Genomic DNA, 7,500 nt, shown 5'->3' on the forward strand with positions numbered 1-7,500 from the left:
CTAGAAATTAAGATACTGACAAAAAAAGAAATTTAAAGCCAGTCAATAAAAAAGTGGTTTTGTTCACACACACACACACACACACACACACACACACACACACACACACACACATATATATATATATATATATTATATATATATTTAAATAAGGGGGTGGTCACCCACAATGTGTAGTTTTTACCATTATTTTATTATTCCGTGTTTTGCTTTTTCATTGAAAATTATGTTTAGATCATTGTAATAATATTTTTAAATCATTGAAATTGTTTTTACCGTGTTTCAGACGTTCTGTGAATCGTTCTCTTCAGAAAGTATTTAAAATGATTAGAATATATTCAAGACGTGTTAAAAATGAAAATAACATTTTCGTAGTTCATTTGAAATGTTCCGAGATTTCCGATTCCGATACAATTTCTGTTTATTTAAACATCTCTAAACATTTAGCTATAGAGTTGCACAGGGAACGAAAATATGTCTCGAGTTCCAATGAAACTGGTCTTTCAGCGGTGTAAAACAGTAAATGCAATTGGAACATACCACACACCGTCTAATGAACGATTCAATAAACCATATATCGAAGACAATCACTAAACGATAACCAAATATCGTATAACATATCTGAATTTGTTAGATGAGGATTGGTTATTAGTATTAATTGAATTCATCCGACTGCTATTCTCATTTTGAGTGTGATTTTCAAAACGTTTCAGTCGATGTAAACCCGAACTTCTTTAGGTGTACCTTGACGTACTCGCGAATGTTTCTGTCGAACTCGGAAATTTGATCTGTGGCGCAGTGCTTAAATTGTAAAAGTGATATTCTCCTAAAGTCTGAAGGTTCAATTCTCAGGGTAAGCGACCGAAAATACAATTGCGAATTACTTAAGACCTCTATCCATTTCTGACCGAGCATGCTACACCCGTGTAGTAAATAAAGGTTTCCGTTCGAAATTCCGTCTAAATCTTCGAGTTCGAGAGAAATATTCTCGAGTTCGACAAGATACGCCTGAAGAAGGTCGGAGGCTTCATCGACCGAAACGTTGTGAAAATCACGCTATAGATGATAATAGTAATCCGATGAATCCAAATAAGACAAATAACAAATATTATCACATATTGTTAACAAATAACACACACTCCAATTCTATCGACAGTTGAGTTTTTATAAATCATCAGACAGCTTCAATTGGATGTCCAATCATTCTTTATACAAAGTTATTGACTTCTATTTGCTTGACTTCAAGTCTTACGCCGGCTTAGATTGCTTAAAGCGTCCTTTAAAAGGATCACGTATTCAATTAATCGTTTTTAGTCGTCTTTTAGTATTGCTCACATCGAACAGACGATTTTATTATCCTCTAATAGCTTTCGCACTTGATAAGTATTGACTCATTGCTGCATAAGAAAAATGGTCCAGTGTCCAAAGAACTTTAATAATTTTGCGTTTCGGGTGGTTTCATGCCATTCGAGAATTTTGATCATCTTTTTATTTTTCAAGAGTGCCTTTCTTTGAAACGGAGCGGCAAACAAAATGGTGGCCACACCTGTTACATAATTGTAGCAACGAGATTTGACGTATGGAAGGGGAGGGTGGTAGAAGTACAGACACTTTCTTACAATAGTTTCTGTTTGGAAGCAGCCATCTTGTTTTTTTTTTTGTTTTTTTTCGTATCGCCAGTAATTACGTACTGTCGAGCGTGCTTGTAGTTTTAAGTGGGCAAGAAATGAAAACGACTTCTATTTTAATTCGATGTTTCAACACGTCTGCGAAGCTAAGTCCTCACATATGGACTTTATTTAAAGCCAATCGTCTTTTCCTTTGTTTAAATTTTTTTTTTTAGTTTTACCTATTTTTTCTTATCACTATTTACACACACAAACACGCAGATACACGCACACATGCACACATATTTCTCTTTCTCTATCTCTTTCCCTCTCTCTCACTCTCTCTCTCTATCTCTTTCTCTCTCCCACTCTCTCTATATCTATTTCCCTCTCCCATTCTCTCTCTGTTTCTTTCCCTCTCCCACTCTCTCTCTATCTCTTTCTCTCTCCCACTCGCGCTCTCTCTCTATCTCTTTCCCTCTCCCTCTTTCTGTATCTCTTTCCCTCTTTCCTCTCTCTCTCTCTCTCTCTATATATATATATATATATATATATATATATATATATATATATATGTGCGTGTGTGTGCGTGTGTATGTGTGCGTGTGTTTATGTGTGTGTGTTTATATTGTTATTGCTTCCTAGATGTTAATCCAGTCAAATTCCATCGCTAACAAGGTACGAGGTGCCTTAAATCAGTTTCCAGACTTTTTTAGCCACGTTTATTGATAGTACAAACATGAAACACTGGTCCTCTTCCAAGTAAACTCCTCCCGCTGCAGTGCACTTCTGGAAGTTCCCATGGACCTTCTCTTCTGTCAGCGTGTCAATTACCATCGTCACAGCCTCTTTCATCTCCTCAATTGTCTCATAACGATAGCCTCTAAGGTTTTCTTTGAGCTTGGAGAATAACTAAAAAGTGATAGGGAGAAAGCTCATTACTATAGGGAGGCCGAGGAAGCTTGATGCCCATCTTTGTCATAACAACATATTTCGTTCCGATTTTCTCTGAGTACCCTTGAAACAAACTTCGCACAAATCTTTGGCATCTTCATTTTCCTCACAAATACTTGCGTGTACAGTTTCCACCTTGACATCAAACTGTACACTCGTTGTCTTTATAGACACACGACGGTTTTTATCGATGAAATTCTTTATTTGGCTAATCAACGTCGGTGTTATGCCTTACTTTCTCCTCCCAAACGTCTCATCATCTCTCACAGACTCCCTGCCTTCCTTGAATCTATTATGCCACTCAAAATATGATACCCGGTTCATGCAAAATGGTCCAAAACAGCCTAAACCATTCCATACGTTTCTATGCCGGTTTTCCCAATTTAAAAACGGAATTTTATTGCAAATCCTTCTTCTAAAGTGTCCTCACATCCAGATTGCATTTTTAAAATTCACCAGGTGTTAACATCACGTTTTAGTAGGGTGTATTCCAATTCCTGCTGTAGCTGTTCACTTGAATTTGAAGTCATAAAAATTTGTCAGTCATCTCATAAGATGTATAGCAATAACATACTGAATTTTCACAAAAAGTCTGGAAAGTTATTGAAGACACCTCGTAGTACTGATTAACATGGTAAAGCTGAATTATAATATTATTTATACAAAAGTATATTGGCTACATATGTGCATTCATGTTTCAGCAGTCGTCACAGTATTCAAAATCGAACACACACATACACACATACGTGTATATATATATATATATATATATATATATATATATATATATATATATATATATACAATTCCTTTATAACTTTTACGTACGGATTGAGCACTTTAATAAAAACGGTTTTGGTTCGTGTAAACAATATACTTGAACTTAAATAATCAATTATATATACACACGTGCACACACATATATTGTCTTTGATTTATTTCATTGCTGTTTAACCAATTTTATATATATATATATATATATATATATATATATTGTTATTAATTAATTTATTTATTAATAAAGATGAATATGAGAACAACGTATATAGTGTGCGATTTTATTTCAAATTAAATACGCCTATCGCTTTCATTTTTCCCAAACCGCTTGGTAATCGCATCTACTGATCTTCCCTGAAACGTTTGTCGAATGGAAGTGTTTATTCAGCCGTTTGCTATCCTAGTTAGGCCGACGTGGTTCACATAAATTGGCCGACTAGATGCTCTGATCAAACATTAATCCGATTTTTCTTTGGGTTTGTTGAAGGGACAAATTTACTCTAAGAAGGTAGCGACTTCAGAAGAGTTTGAAAGATAAAAATGAGTAGTGCTTTCTGCCATTTCACAAGAAATTGTTGGAAGCTCAAGTAAAAAAAAAAATAATTACAAGAAAAAGTATTGAATAATGCAGTTTTGTCGGTTTCTTCTATTGTGTTTAAAGGCGTATAACAGACTGACTTATCTCCCTTGTTTCCTCGATTTCAAGTTAGAGAATGGCGGGCAGAGAATATAAGATAAAAGAGATGCTTTTGTTTTTCGTTTTTGTACAGAAATAGTTTAGCAGATGTGATGGACCATTTGTTGTAATTTTTGATTCTTTACTAATTTCTACATATTCTCTTTTTTCCTGGATTTCCATTCACAATATGGGTGATCGAGAATATACAATAAAATCGAAGTTTTCTTCTTTTTCTTCTCCTTCTTCTTCTTCTTCTTCTTCTTCTTATTATTATTATTATTATTATTATTATTATTATTATTATTAGATTTCTTAATTCTATTACCGTATTTTCTAATCTATCATTTTCCTTAAATTTGGGTTTTTTTCCTTTTGACTAACTTAAACTGAAACTCAAAACGCACTTTTAAATTGACGACACTAGACGTTGGTGTCCGCTGAAAAAGAATATCACGTTTAAATTTGGGTCAGAAAAGTAGTTTTTTGATATTGAGACTTTTTTTTTCAATATACGAGTTTAAGAATTTCGGTGGACGTCGCTATTCTTAACTTGAGGAAAGGGGGATTTTGTAACACGCATGAGCATTATAACTTGTCCACTTAGGGAAACATGGTTAGTAATGAAAACATAAAAGGGCTACATTGGAAAATTAAGATTTCATATAGAAAACTACTTGTCTGCCCCAAATTTAAATGTAGATTCGTTTTCAGCATACCCGAAAACATAAAAACAAGTCGTCAATTTAATAGTGAATGCTCCGCTGCACTTAAAAAAAGATATCCTAATTATAATGCACAGGCAGGTACAAAACTTAGCAACCCAGCATTCGAGTAAAGAAACAAGGCATCATATGCCGCGAACCTTAGCAACGTTTACAGTTCTACTCGTGAACTCGCCACAAAATGTGAACGTGGTGCAGTCGTGCCAGAGATAGTGTTATACTTCTCCTTTTCTTTTTCTTTTCTTTTTTTATTTTTCGCTTTCTTGTAACAGCTGCCGCGCAGTTATTCTTGACGCACGTGGGTTGAGCGTTCTCTCGCTTACACCCACCTGGTGAAGAACAGGCATTTCGTTCACCCTCTAATAGGAATTCCTTTGCATTTTATGTAACAGTAATTGACCTAAATATCCGCACACCTTCATACCTTGCAGCCGGCAGACCAATGCTCTTCCCGGGGTTCAACACCCACAACTGTGCGTTGTTTACGAACACGTTTCGAATATACAGCCTATGCCTTCATCAGAAGAAGGTGCAGCCCGACTGACTTTGAAGATTAATGTTTACTTATTTATTTATTTATTCACACGCTTGTCTGTATGATCATTTGCTTGACAAATACGAGTCTCCAATTCTTACCCCTTTAAAAGCGAGCCGGCTTACTTGTGGGTTGTAGGGAAAATTATTGCAACACAACAGCTAGTTGTAGAACAAAGAACTGCTATCTGACAGGAAAGAGGAAGAAAGATAGAACTGTTTTTCATGTTGTAAATACGTGTCGGCGACTTGCTTGTTTAAACCCAACGAAAATAAATGACATTTTCTTTCTCTTAAATAGTATGTTTCAGTTGTTTTTTTTTTGTTGTTTTTTTTTGCGAGTCTCTAAATGCAACGTTTGGTCAATTTAAAAAATAATAGCAGCGATACATCAAAAAAAATCACGAATAAACACCATAGAAGTTATGTTACATTAAGAAAGAGTTTAAGAAATTGAAATCAATTAAAATAATGAATGGAAAAATGGATGCAATTTTACTATAGCTTGTCTTCAAAACAAAAAATGCAGTTCAGAAAAAAACATTTTTACTTACTTACGTGTCATGCCGAAATTAGTATAAATTCCAAAACTTACGAAAAATGGTCCAATAGTCAAATAATTATGAGTATGAAAAAAAATTAGAGTTGCAATTTCACTGTAAATTAACCCTTTAGATGCTTGAAATCGGGGGAGATAGCTACTTTCAAGTCGGCCATCTTGCTTATTTTCGATAATACTACACGTTTTTTTCCGCGAAAATTAGCACTAACATCTTCTCTATTGGACGATGTTTCGTAAATTTTGGAATTTATACTAATTTGGACACGACACTAAAGTACATAATCATGTTTTTCCCTGAAATACCTTTGTTTGAAAACACACGTTTTGGTTAGACGACACATTATAGTAACGTTGCACCAAAAAATGCACTTTTTAATTTTATCGATAAATAAGAAAAATAAAAAATTGGTCACAGAATATCTCGTTCGCATACTCGGTTTCCAAATTTTGCAAATACACATTTTTACCCCCACTCCCACTTATTAGATTCTAGTGAAACAATTTGAAGTTTGGCCATGTTTGAAAATATGCGAAAATATTGAACATGTCGCAACAAAAAATAATCGAATTGTGCGCCATAACTGACAATAAGCGAATATCACATATTGCGTTATAGATTAATGAGTATCTTAGGAGTAGCTACTAAGAGTATCCTTTCCTGACATAACAAGGTACAAAATCAGTATCAAAATCTAGTATAAAAAACGTTGTTATCCTATTTATTTCCTCTTTCTCACAGAAGAGTCATTCCAAGTCTCTCTCTGTCCATTCGTTATTTTATGACAGGTGCTCGACTGAGCTTCGATATAGTCTGATCCCTCGCAACAAAGACTCGTCTAGCTGCAACGCCTCAATGTGTCTCTTTATCTGTGTCTAAAACTACATGAAAATTCCTTGACCAAAGTTGCTTTCTTAGAACCATCCGTCTCAACACAATACGGCGAGGCTGCTTTCCAGCTGACTATAACATGATTGCTTTCAAGTTTGCAACATATTCTTGTTAAAGCGTAGTGTTAAATAATTAAACCCTACCCAAGTCCCACTATTACTAATCGTCACGGTGTTGTCTCAGCTGCCACCTGGCACTTACTAATTCTTATCCTCGAGTAGTCTTTGAGCCTTCATAAACAGTGACCCCCTCTCTAATAAAAACAACGAAACGAAAAATAAGTTGGGATATTTGGTGAAGTGTAAGAGCCAGAAGAGTGTATATTGCAGAAATAGTATGGGCATTAAACTCGAAATATGCCAGGTCGTAAAATAAGCGATTAAATTCGAAGTTTGCCATGACTCGACATAATAACTTCAAACGAATGAATATTGCAGATAAAACCTTTCTTTTAATCGTTTATGACAAGATCTAAAATCTACTAAATAGGTTTATCTGTGTTTGCATGTATGTGCGTATGTGTGTATGTATGTGTATGTTTGTCAATAATTATGAGTTCGCCGGCACGTGTTGTTTTATTCCGACAAATATATAAATAGACGGCATTGAAAGCACAGCGGTATTTTTATGTAATTCCAAAGTCAGGACGCTAGTTCATTTAATTACAAAGCAATCTATAAATAAACTACAGATGTTGTGATCGATATTCGAATTAAGGTTCACTAATGACATCTGTGCTCTGCATTTCTAATATTGAAAGCTACGTGAAAAAATAA

General features: G+C 34.7%; 1 protein-coding gene across 1 annotated transcript in view; it reads left to right on the plus strand.

Moving 5' to 3' along the window:
• Positions 1–7,500, plus strand: part of LOC145286234 (steroid 17-alpha-hydroxylase/17,20 lyase-like) — a 176,262-nt gene that overhangs the window by 25,570 nt on the left and 143,192 nt on the right. The gene's annotated exons all lie outside the window — the stretch shown is intronic.

This window comes from Euprymna scolopes, chromosome 10, assembly GCF_053919585.1.
Source record: "Euprymna scolopes isolate OS-2025 chromosome 10, ASM5391958v1, whole genome shotgun sequence".
NCBI classification, from domain to species: domain Eukaryota; kingdom Metazoa; phylum Mollusca; class Cephalopoda; order Sepiida; family Sepiolidae; genus Euprymna; species Euprymna scolopes.